Raw genomic sequence first — 13,888 nt, forward strand, 5'->3', positions numbered from 1 at the left:
CAATGGTCCTTCTGTCAGACAACAAGGGATCTGAACCTAATAAAATGTTTCATTATCGGCAATGGTGCCTTACTAGGTTTCTGGAAGTTTGCAAAATCTAAGCACATGGGTAATAGAACAATGCTTCCTGTCATTTAGGGCTGGAGAGCTCATCAGGTTTTGAAACCTTTGACCTCTCCTAGTTGGGTCCTGGGTGGCTAGGTTTGGGGTTGAACAAAGGGCCTGGGTGCTGACCATGAGATGAGAACAGAAGCTCAGTGCTTTACCATTTGGTGTCACAGCTTCATTTCTGGTATCTGTGGTGTGTGTGTGTGTGTGTGTGTGTGTGTGTGTGTGTGTGTGTGTGTGTGTGTGTGTGTGTGTGTGTGTGTGTGTGTGTGTTCATGTATGTGTGTGCATACACTTGTCCTGGAGCTTGAACTCAGGACCTGAGCACTGTATCTGAGTTTCTCCTGTACAAAGAAAGATAGCACTCTATCACTTGAGCCACAGAGCTACTTCAGGCTTTTTTTCTAGTGATGTGGTACTAAGGAATCCAACCCAGGGATTCATACATGCAAAGCACTGTACTCCTCAGACACATTCCCAGCAGTCCACTTCAGGTTTTTTTCTTTCTTTTCTTGGAAATTGAAAGAGTTGAAATCTAGTCCTGGGTGCTGTCCTTGAACTCTTCAGCTAAAGCCAAGCACTCTAACACTTGAGCTACAGCACACCTGCAGATTTTTGGTAGGTCACTGGAGAGAAGCCTCTCAAGGATTTTGCTGCCCACCCTGGCTTCAGGCTGTGATCCTCAGCTCTCGGGCTCTTGAGTAGCCAGGATGACAGGCGTGAGTCGCCGGAACCCAGTTTCCACTTCAAGTTTCTAAGTAGTGAACAGGAGATAATAGTCTCATGGGAACCTTTGTGTCTGGGATAATTTGGAACTGAGAGTGTTACATCTCAGCTGCTGAGTAGACAGGATGACACACCTCAGCTACAGACACCTAGACTGTAACACTCCTTTGCAAGGGGTCCTTGGTTCCACATGGTAAGATGCTAGCCATGAGCCCAACAGGGAAGGGTCAGTGGCTAGGCCCTGAGTTCAAGGTCCACGACTGAGAAAAATAAACCAAAACAATTGTCTGCAGGAGACAACTCAATAGAGTTAGGTACATACATCCTTTTGGCCCTGACATGGGGATATCTGAGCCCCAAGTTTCTCATCTGCACAATCATCTGACTTGTGGAGCTCTTACAAGGACCAGATGAAAGAATGTACCCCGTGAAGGACTTAGCACACAACACCTCATGAAGGACTCATCACATAGCTGTATCCCACATGCTGTCATTAGAATTAGGGTGCTTCCATTAGTATCACCATTCTTTCATAAACACATCACAAACTACACAAAGTTCACATCTAATGATTTAGAGGGGTGGGATTTAATGGGTAGGTAGAGTCAGCCACGGGGATTGCACTGAAAGTTTGGGGATACTGTCCTAAGATCTTTTGATCAAAGCTAGAACTCTAACACTTTGAGCCACAGCTAAGCGCTGGGTTTTAAACCCACCAGTGTCAGATCTCAGTCCCCCAGGATCTTGGATGATGGGGTGAGTGAGCCAGCAGCATCTGGTTCTGTGGATCTGAGTTGCAGCAGTTTACCTCTGGCTAAGTCAGGTTAGATGGCAGCTGTCAGCACCAGATTCCCGGCTTGCTCTGTGATGAAGTATTTGCAGTCCTATCCTTATATAGTTGCAGTCAGAACATTCTATCTTTTTTGGTGCCATTCCTGGAACTTGAGTAAGAGTCTAGACACAGTCCCTAAGCTTTTATGCTCAAAGCTAGTGCTCAGCTGGTTGAGCAACAGCATGACTTCTGGATTTTTCTGTGCATGTGGCAATGAGGAATCAAACCCAGGGCTTTATACGTATTAGGCGAGCACTCTAATACTGAGTCCCAGTAGTAACAAGTGTATAAACAGATAAATGTGTAGATTGGTAGATAAATAAATAGATAGATAGATAGATAGATAGATAGATAGATAGATAAATAGATAGACAGACAGACAGACAGACAGACAGACAGATAGATGCATGAAACAAGAGAGAGATGTCTGTATACTATGAAAATTCATACATGATATTGCTACCGATTATTGGCAATGAAATTATGCCTTCCCTTTTTAAGTATCATGATTGCATACATAATAAAGTATTAATTGAAAATTAGTCATGGTAGTATAAATGTTGTGTATAATTTTATATTATAATCAAACACTAACTACTTATTTATTTGTTACTTTTATAACATTCTATTTGTATGGATGTACTTGAGAATTTGGTTTCTTAGAATCTCTGCCATTCATTAGTGGCAATCCCAGGATTCGTCCTCCACACCTAAGTTGCCAGTTTCGGCTATGGCTTCCTTAATAGTCCACCAAATATCAGCAATACAAGGTCATGTACTCTTTCTTTGCATTGTCATTTACATCCAGGATGGTCACAACACAAAGGAAACTAAAGTAAAACCATCTTCTTGAACTTGTCAGTATTATGCTTCTTTTTTTTTGCCAGCCCCAAAATTTGAACTTAGGTCCTAGGATCCAAGAGTTGGCTGTGGCAGAGGTATCAAGACCTGAGAGCAAGCCCTGTGCTCGGCTAATAATAATAATAACAATAATAGTAATTCCATGGTTTGGAATTTGCACTATTTTTCTTGCAGGCCTTGTATTTGAACTCAGGGTCTGGATAACTTTGTGGCATTGTGGATGAAGGGGAAAGGCCCACCATCCTTGAAGACAAGAAATTCAGACCATTTCCCAGGGCCTGAAATGAAGCACCAGCACTGGAAAAAGTAATATTAATATATGAGATCTATTTACATACATGGGTTTATTGCATATTATGTTTATTACCCTTATTTATTAAGTATTATTACACATATAACAGTTCTTTTATTACATCAGATCACATAGGATATATTTGCATATGGATTATACATCATATTGAGACCCAGGACTTTCACATAAAAAGAAAAAAAAGTGTCAAAATTGGCTTCTTACTACACGAATAAATTTTTGGACATGCTGGGATTTCAACTTATGTCCTACAATGGCCATAAATGGGGTCACAGTCTTAGCACACCAACCTCTAGCAAACTGAGCTGCCAGAAAGTTCTGAGGACCTGTGATCAAGCCACAGGAGTACCCAATATAGATAGATAGATAAATTGGTGTGTAGATATATACATACATACATATATATATATGAAGAGAGAGAGGGAATTTGAGGATATTAGATAATATATATAAAACCAGTTATTAGTTAGCAAATTATGCTTCCATTTAATGAAGTATCACGTTTGAATACTTATAAAAGCCTTGATTAAAAATTAGTCAATATCCTTCCATTAGGGGAATCATACCATGGTGCTAGAATGGAAGATATAAATCCAATAATTTTTATGTGGCATTCTAAAATAGAATCATGAATTAATTGCAAATTTAATTATTACTTTTATAACATTCCATTAGCATTCACATTAATAGGAATGAGTTTGTCAGGATCACCTTCAATTTGTGGGTGGCAGTCTTGGCATTCGAACTCTAGGCTTGGGTAGTTTACTTATAACGCAAACCATTGGAATGATAGCGTGAAGATTTCAGATTGTTATGATTACAAAAAAGAACAAGAAGAAAAGAAACCCAGGATCCAGGGGCTCCTGCCTGTAATCCTAACTCATCAGGAGGCTGAGATATAGAGAATGCCAATTTGAATTCAACCGGGACAGGAAAGTCCAAGACATTCTTATTTCTAAGAGATCACAGGAAAAAAACAAACAAACATGAATTGGGCTGTGGCTCAAAGGCTGAGCACTACCTTTGAGCAAAAGAGCTCACGGACAGGGTCTAGTCTCATAGTACAAACCCGGAACTGTCCACCCCCCCCCAAAAAAAAGAGGCAATAACTCCATGTCTCTGTGTATGGATGGATGATGGATGGATGATGGGCATTCAGCAGGTTGCCCATGCCCAGCCGTCCAACCTGGGGAAGCTGGGACATGACTTGAATTGTACTAAGTCTGAGCTGGCAGCTTGAACATAGTATCCTTTTCTACCATTTAATAACTGAAGCCCGATGGGACACCTAGCAGCAAGCCACTTCCTCCAGGGAGACCACAGTACCTATACTGTAGGAGTTGACAAAGTTTCTGGCTCCATATTGTCTATCTCTCTGTAGAATGTGAGACTAGACCTCTGTGGCATGGTGGATATCATTCATTTATCATTCCTCATTGCTGAGTCACAGGCTGGTCCCAAATCATGGCAAAGACATGAAATAGTCAGCAATATCTATGCCGAAAGGGGTATGCCAATCAATCTCACCCTCATAATTCCTGTTAGAAGTGATCCTTGATCTGTGATTGTGGCTTAGTGGTAGAGTGCTTACCTAGCGTGCACTAAGCCCTGGGTTTGATTGCTCAGTAGCACACAAACAGAAAAAGCCAAAAGTGGGACTGTGGCTTAAGTGATAGAGTGCTAGCCTTGAGCAAAAGAAGCTCAGAAACATGTCCATAACCTGAGTTCAAGCCCAAAGACTGGCAAAAAAAGTGAGCCTGTTGAGACATATTCTTCTAGGACTCAGAGGAAGACTGAGGTTATAGGTAAGAGGTAGGGTAGATGGCAGGTGCTGATGGCTCACCCTTGTAAGCTACTCAGGAGGCTGAGATATGAGGATCCCAATTGCAAGCAGGAAAGCCTATATGAGACACTTTTCTCCAATTAAACATCCAAAACGCCAGATGTAGAGCTGTGGCCCAAGTAGTAGAGTGCTAGCATTGAGCACAAAAGCTCAGGGATAGGATAGCATCCAGGCCATGAATTCACACCCCAGGACTGGTACACCCATGCAGACACACACACACACACACACACACACACACCAAGATAGAACATTTGCCAGTCAGCCTGCAAAAGTGTCATGTCTAGCAACTCAATATTAAAAAAAAAACAAGAGGGAGAAGGGAAGAAAAGACTTGCTCTGCGAGGTGATATAACCCGTGCAAAATTCCACAGGAGTTCTAAGATTTTGATACAGGACAGAGGGTCATCAGGCAGAAGGTCCAACATGGGCAAAGGTCCTGAGGTGTGTGTAGAGCAATGGTGTGGGTGGGATAAAGGTTCTGTGGCTTCACAGAAGTCTGGAAGGACATTCAAGGTTGGGTGAAGGTTTGTACTTGAGTCACAGGTAGGGTACATGGTCGGGTCCCAGAATAGGGCCCAGGGGGAAGATTAGCTTGCTTTTTACCAGGTACCCCAGCCATTTCCTGTGGCTGGAAGCTTATTTTTCACAACTCTTGACCCTCAGACCTCCTTTGCATGGAGGAGTCAAGGCAAACACAGGGAATAAAGCTTGCTTAAGAAAAGCTTCTAGTCCAAAGCCACCAGTGGCTCAACCCCTGTAAATCCTAGCTACTCAGGAGACTGAGATAGAGATCGTGGGTCAAGCCAGCTCAGGGGAGGAAAGTTAGTGAGAGTCTTCTTGCTAATTAACTACCAAAAGCCAGAAATGGAGCTGTGGCTCAAGTGGTAGAGTGCTAACCGTGAGGGAAAATGTTAAGAGACCAGAGCCCAAGCCCTGAGTTCAAGCCCGTGTACTGGCACAGATATAATACAGAAAAGCTTTCAGGAGCTCCTAGTCTATTGGGGGTGAAAGGCTAGATCAGCTGGGCACCGGTGGCTCACACCTGTCCTCCTAGCTCCTCAGGAGGCTGAGATATAAGGACCACGGTTCAAAGCCAGCCCAAGCAGGAATCTGGGAGACTCTAATCTCCAAGGAACCTCAAGAAAACTGGAAGTGGCTCTGTAGCTCAAGTGGTAAGCTAAAGAGCTTGGGGACAGAGCCCAGGCCCAGAGTTCAAGCCCCATGGCCAACACCTGGCCTGCTTGACCGCCCTCTGTTGCTCTAGGCAGAGTACTTTCCAGCTACTGAGGGTCTCCCAATGTCTAGGTGTCCTACAAGTCTTGAGAGAAGCCTGTTTGGAGGCCATTACCTCTAGAGCAATCCACAGTACCCGAGAAGGGATGAGCCTTGGGGCATGGAGATAATCAGAATGGCATCTGTCATGGGTGTAATATGGATCTGAGCAGTAAATTGACATCTCAGACCATGGTTCTGGGCCAGGAGGGCAGAAGCTGCAAGATATCACACCAAGTAATGCCCACTCATGCAGGTATCACAAGAGTGTGAATTTGTCAGGCACACCTTGGGCAGGTGTTGAGTTTTGGCTTATGAAAGAATTTTAGGCTCAGGAATTCACAGCTGGCTGGTTGCTGCTTGTAGCAGTCCCAGGGCTCAGAGGCCTGCTTTCCTCACCAGTGCTAGGGGGCAGATGAAGGTCTGCAATCTTGGGCCGACTACAAATAAGCATCAGTAGTGTCCTTCCCATGGTCCTGTGGGCCTGTACATGGATGTATCTCTTGAGAGTTTACTGTGACTATGCCTCATGACTGCCTCCAGTTCTAGTTCAGCTCATCATAACCACCTTCCTGTGTGTGTTTTTTGTGAGTGTGTGCATAAACATCTTGGGACTAGGGCTTGATTTCAGGGCCTGGGCTCTGTCCCTCACTTTTTTCATTCAGGGCTAGCACTCTTCCAGTTAAGCTACAGTTTTTCTTCCAGCTTTTGCGTGGTTATTTGCAGAAGAGATTCTCATAGACTTTTCTAGCTGGGCTGCCTCTGAATGGCAATCCTCATATCTCAGACTCCTGAGGAGCTAGGAATATGAGAGCATGAGCTATTACCAACTGGCCAGTTTCTTTCTTGGCTAAAACAGACTACCTCTCTCCAGCTGAGCACCCATCTACAGCTACCCCTTATAACCCTGGCTTCAGATGAAATATAACCTTCTCCCCTGAGAAAAAAGAAATGGGATCAGGTTTGAGCTTTATGTTCTTCACACAGTCAGGGGCTGCTGGGAGCTGATGTGGAGGTCAGAGATCTAGGCCAGGGCAAGACAGCAGTTAGAACAGAAGAGATTATGAAAACACAGCCTTGCAGCTGGGTGCCAGTGGCTCGTGCCTATAATCCTGACTACTCAAGGCTGAGACCTAAGGATCAATCAAGATTCAAAGCTAGCCTGGGCAGACTCTTATCTCCAATGAATCACCAAAATGATGGGTAGCAGAGCTACTGTAGTTCAAGTAGTACAGCACCAACCTTGTGCAAACAAGCTAAAGCATACCACTGAGGCTCTGAGTTCAAGCCCTGGTAAACACACACACACACACACACACACACACACACACACACACACACACACACACACACACATCCTTAGCAGGTGCCAGTGGCTCATACCAGCAATCCTAGATACTTAAGTGGCTGAGCTCTTAGGGCGGCAACTTGAAGCCAACCCAAGCAGGAAAATATGTGAGACACTTCTGTCTACTAAACTACTAAAAGAGATGAAAGGTGAGCTGTGGTTCAAGTGTTAGAGTGTTAGCCTTGAATCAAGGAAGCTCAGGGACAGTGCCAAAGTCTGAGTTTCAGCTCTAAGATTTTTTTAAAGACACCCCAATCAGGCCATAAATCCAGATTTTGGTCATTCTTGATCTCACTTCTACTCCTGCCACTTCCACAGCACAAGTGGCCGGTGTGTGGCCAGCACTGGGTTAAGAAGTGAACTTACACAAAGGGGACATAGCCAGGTCAAGGATAATGCCACAGAACATTGAGGTACTAGCCAAACCAGTTTCTCATCCCCCAGTTCCTTGGCCCTAGAGGAGTCATACCCTCCTGTATTGTGTGGTGTGAATTTTACTACAATTCTGAACCCTTCCACCTAACACCAAGAGTCATGAGCAATAATTTATTTTTTCATATTAAGATGAGTGCTAAGTGTAGGATACACTTTGAATTATTACATTAATTTATTAAAAATTAGTTTCATTTTTTCTTTTCTACATCTGCAGAAAGTAAAATTATATATTAAACATTCAATATGAAGTAATCAATTATAAGTAAACTATTTTTCAAATGATATACAATCAAACTGTGATTTGAGTTATAGTTCTAACAAATTGTGATGTAAACAACATTTAATAGAATTACGGTAATGTTTTTTAAACTTACCATCTTGTTATTGTTTTCTAATTCTGTCATTTTTTATTCTTGATCCAATTCATCTCTTCACCTCAATTGTTTAGTTTTCTATTTTATCTCTATTGGTTTGCTGAGTATGCATCTTGTTTTCCCTTTTTAATGACTGACATGATCTGAAAATCTGTATGCTAGTTTATTACTTCCTACATTGAAGTCAAATTGCTGCTCTCCACAGCTGTTCTACTTTGCTTTGCATAGTACAGAATTTCCCCTAGTCCCACCGACTGTATTGCTGCTCTCATATATTTTATTTTATTTTTTATTTAAATTTTGTTGTCAAGGTAATGTACAGAGTGGTTATAGTTACATAATTAAGGTAATGAATTAATTTCTTTTCTAACTTTTTACCCCTTCACCCATTTTTCTCCCTCTTCCTTCCCAAAGCACCTCTCAAGATCGTTTCCAACCTATTGTTTTGTGAGTATCACTGTTGCATAGGTTCCCCCTTTGTCTTTGTCTCACTATTTTGTTTTTTTATTCCTTCCCCTTTCCCAGTTCAGATCAACATATTTACAATACACAGGGTATCAAAATCAAATACAGTGACTACAGGGGATAAACCATAGGTGGGGAAACCACAAAAGGATAAAAAGAAATCATGGAGTACATTAAGAACAACAACAACAAAGAACATGTCTTGGAGTTCATTTCACTTAGAATCACCTTATAGGGTCATATGTACATATCTATTGAGCTATTCTACTCATCTACTAAGATTATCCTTGATGTACACAATAATGCTCCCTATTACCCAGTAATCCCACTTCTGGGCATTTAACATGATGACCACAAACAAGGCCACACTAAAGCTATCAGCACAATTATGGTTATCACAGTAATATTTACCATAGCTAAGATATGGAATCAACCCTGATGCCCCTCAGTAGATGAATGTATCAAGAAAATGAGACACACACACTCACATACACACATACTATGCTTCCATCAGAAAGAAAGATACCACCTCATTTGTAAGGAAATGGAAGGTCTTGGAAAAAATCATATTAAGTGAAATAAGCCAGACTTAAAGAAACATAGTTCCCATGGATGCCCTTATTTGTAATAATTAGTTACATCAAGGATAATCTCATGTATTTTAATTTGACAGTTTGTTCTATGTTGAGAGTGCAACATTATTGCTATATTGTTTGTTATCATTTCTGCAAACAAGGAGGTATATTGAAAGTATTACATTCATCTTATCCATTACTGAAAGAAGAACAACTAAAAGAGCAACCCCTACTAGGAAGAACAACTCCCACTTACTTAGCTTCATTCCTATGTAAGGCCAGTGTTGTCCCCTGTATCCTCATATTGTACATTTCAACTCTATACCTCATATTGTATTTCTAGTATGTTCTACATTGTCAACTAAATGCCCCAGAAGTTCCACTTTGCTTTATTTTGTTTTAAAAAATTCTGTCTTAATATTTGATGTTGATGAGTGTGTGTGTGTGTGTGTGTGTGTGTGTGTGTGTGTGTGTGTGTGTGTGTGTTTACAAAGATCAGAACACAACATTTTTCTTCATTTTGAATACGTCTTTCAGGTCATTGTAAGTTGTGGCTAATGGGAGCAATCTCTTGTTATTTTAAGAATGAAACAGAAAAAGGTATTTGTGCATGTGTCATAGTTGCTTTATTAGTCTGTAGTTGAACACTGAACATTAACTTATATCTTGGCTGCTCTTGTGAATAATGTGAATAAAAATGAACTACAGATATATTTAAAAGTTACCCAGAGAGAAATAATCACATGATTGATGGTTCAACTTAACTTTGGATTTCTATAGAAACTTGCATACTACTTTCTACAACGAGGATACTAACCTGTTTTTTGACAAATAGTGTAGAAAATTTCCTTTTTTCCACACTCTCACCAAAATTATTACCTTTTATTCAAAGATAATAAAGGGCAGTTTTTTACTATCTGCAGTACCCTATACTGGCATTAGACTTAAATCCAACCTCCTAAATGCTTGGAATTACAAGACTTTACCACCATAACTGGTTCCATTGATTTTTTTGATGAGTTATAATATTTATGAAGTTGTATCATAGTAATTTTGAATTATATTTCTCTAATGACTTCTGCTCAAAAAGTATTAAGGCAGCTTAGAAGTTGTATTAAACACAACTTTGTAAACCCACAGGAAATTTTCAGGGCTTTATGGAGAACATGTCTATTCAGACTTTTGTCCATTTTTAATCTGGTTTCTGGTTAATCTCATCTTTAATCTCGCTAAACCAGATCAATAATTAATTCGAGGTAGTAGAAAAGAAAAAAAATGTAGCAGCTCCCAACATTTTTCAGTTTTCAAAAACATGGTATTGCTTAAATCATTTTCTGTTAACAATTGACACTATATAACTCAATTTAGTTAGACCTGTTACAAGGCTGTAGTTTATTTATTTTACATTGATTGCTCTTTCCAAAGCCTGTTTTTCTAATTTCCCTTGGTTTCTTTCAGTCTCAAGTAGCTCAGATTTCAAACTGAAGAATAAATGGAAGGAAGCAAACAAAAAAAAAATACAGTTCCTCTCATCCGATGATGCCTGTATAAGAATGAGGAAAGAGTTCATCCTTCTAAGGACCTATGATAGGACAACAAAAAAAGAATTTATTCTTCTATGTCTTCTTTATCTTTGCGATGTAACTAAAATGTTGTAAAACACAATATACTGCTCAGATATTTTTATGTTTTATCAGTTTTGCACATTTTCATATGGATTTCACCTCAGTCTACAACATTCCTTCATCATCCTGTCCCTGATATTTTTACACTATCAAGACATAAGATAACCAATTTGATTTACAGCATGAGAAGTTATCCACCTGGCCTCCTTGGAAGCAGAGCATGATCAATAGATATTACTTCTGGTTGCTCACTACATGTAATGGTTTCTGTACTACTTATCACATTCTATTTAGTATTTTAAAAAGACTGCTGGCTAAACTCAAAGCTCATTCCTAGAAGTTTATGTTAAGTATTTCCCACTTTTGTTCCCTTAATTGTTAAGATAACATATGCTATCATGCTAATGTTATTACCATTTTAGTGTTGGGAAAAATTGTAATTAAAAGCAGTAAGTGCATGGCCTAAAGACACATACAGTGAGGAAGGAAATGAGTCAAAGTTTCTGAAAGTCTTTCAGCAATACACAAAAGGTAGATAAAAATCTCTCCATTCTATGACACTCTCAATTCAATATTCATATAATACAAGAAATAATAGCATACTAAATATTTCCCATGGTGATTGTTTTCTGTCACATTTGTTTTCAACACAGATTGTGTTGGAGACATTGTTTTATCATGCACAGAACTGAGCTTATACATTGAGGTCCAAAGAGAAACAAATTTCTTCTGTCCCACAATTCCAGTACCCTTTTTAAAAAGTACTAAAAATTTAAATATCATCACCTACCGTCTTATAAGTATCCAAAAATAAAAAAAAAATCATAAATAACCACTCCAAAATGTTTTAAAATTGGAGATGCTAATACGTGCCCCTCTGAAGTAAATTTTCTTCTACTTTTAACGTTATTCTGAAAGCCTTTGCTTGTTTGTCACACCTGTAATCCTAACTACTCGGGATATCTACTCAGGAGCCTGAGATCTGTGGCTAACAGTTGGAAGCCAATCAGGGCAAAAGAAATTCATGAAATTATTTTTCAAAAATTTTAATGAACTAGCAAAGGGCCAAGAATGGAGATGTAGCTCATTTAGTAGCTCACCAATCTAGAGAGAAAAGGCCTAGCAAGTTGGTGCAGTGTTCATTATGACAGGTCCCTTGTATAGAATAATTGAATGCCTCATCCTACACATCTCTTGCACAACAAATATCTGGAATTATTTTGTTTTTGACATGTCAATCTTGACTTTATTCTTAAATGTGTATTTATGTAAGAAGTACATGGTTCTAAAATTCTTTTAAACTTAGTTTTTGATGAATTGTCTAGTTTAAGAAAATCAATTACAATTTATATATATATATAAAGTTCTGTGCTCAATTCAGCATCACTGATTTCAAACTCTGAGCATGCCAGCACACATGCAAGTGCTTGAGCACATGCGTGCATTAACACACATATTTATTCAAAATACCTTCATATCGGGGTTTTTCATGAATTTCTTTGCTAACGATATTATATGAGTAAAATAAAGGAAATAAACTCTTCCATCTCAGAACAGTTTTATACGTTCTTATTGTAAAAATACTGCACAGAGGTAACACTTCATGAGCAAGGTAATGAGTACATTTCCTAACAATTATTGTTACCTCCTCCTTTATTGTTCCCCTACCATCCCTTCCCTCTCACTTCCACAAGTCCATTAACCTCCTCCCTTCCCCCGCCTCAATTGTAAAGTTCACTTTACAACATAGTTTCTTGTGAATCTCATTGTTGCAATGGGTCAACCTGTATCCCTATTTAAGCATTTTGTGTTTTTTTTTTCCTTCCCCTCAGCAAATTAGAGGAGAATATATACAATATGTAGGCGCACCAACTTCAAATACAGTGAAAATAGGTGTTATAGCATGGGGGAGGAACATATAAAGAAACAAAAAAAAAATCCACACTGTAGGTTATAAGTACGTGAGAAAAAATAGCAAGAAAAAACCACTTGTGTCCCTAACTTGGGGTTCATTTCCATTAACATAACCTTATCTGGTCATATACACATAACTTTTGACATTTTCTGCTTATCCCAGACATATATTAGTTATTGAAAATTAGAGAAACCATGGGACCTATGTTTCTTTGGACTTGGCTTACTCTACTTAATTTTTTCCCCAAGTCTTTCCATTTCTTAACAAATTGGGGGATGGAATGCTTCAGGAATTTGCCTGTCATCCTTGCGGAGGGGTCATACTAATCTTCTCTGTATCATTCCAATGTTTTAGTATATGTGATGCTGAATTGAGCACAGAAATTTTTTATATATAAATTGTAATTGATTTTCTTAAACTAGACAATTCAACAAAAACTAAGTTTAAAAGAATTTTAGAACCATGTACTTCTTACATAAATACACATTTAAGAATAAAGTCAAGATTGACATGTCAAAAACAAAATAATTCCAGATATTTGTTGTGCAAGAGATGTGTAGGATGAGGAATTCAATTATTCTATACAAGGGACCTGTCATAATGAACACTGCAGCAAGTGTTAAGGTTTGTTAAAAGTTTTAATGTTTTAAATATATTAATTTTGGGAATTTGCTTATATATGCCAAAACTGGGACTGTTTGGTAGGTCATAATACTTTTCTATAAAGTATTTAAGATTTATTGTAGCAGATAAATACTCCTAAGTATGTACATTTCAGAGTATATAGAAACTTTACTAATGAGAAGTTGCAAAGTCTTTGTGTAAAGGAGCAGAATAAAGAGCTGACTATGTTAACTACACAGTTTCTGCTAAAACTGTAGGCCTTCCTTACTTTATATGTTAGTGAGGAACAAATGATGATATAAGCCATATACAAATTATGAGATGAAATATAAATGGTCATCTTAGTGGGTGATTTAAACACCACTCATAGCCTATATCATTCTTGTTGAACATCATAATCTTAGCCAGTGTTAAATGTAAAGAAATATGACAATAATAAAATCTAATTTGTAGTACACTTCAAATACTGAAAACACTGGTAATTGTTTTGTTTTTTATTTTATTAATCATTAATATTAAATTATTGCTTTTCTTTATTTGTAGCATTTTTTCCTTGTTGTAATACAATAGAA

General features: G+C 38.9%; 1 pseudogene; it reads right to left on the reverse strand.

The window, feature by feature from the left end:
* Positions 1 to 12,955: 12,955 nt before the first annotated feature.
* LOC122101770 lies at positions 12,956 to 13,070 on the reverse strand (annotated as a pseudogene).
* Between the last annotated feature and the right edge of the window lie 818 nt (positions 13,071 to 13,888).

The sequence above is a fragment of the Dipodomys spectabilis genome, unplaced genomic scaffold, assembly GCF_019054845.1.
Source record: "Dipodomys spectabilis isolate Male_0828 unplaced genomic scaffold, ASM1905484v1 ptg000683l, whole genome shotgun sequence".
NCBI classification, from domain to species: domain Eukaryota; kingdom Metazoa; phylum Chordata; class Mammalia; order Rodentia; family Heteromyidae; genus Dipodomys; species Dipodomys spectabilis.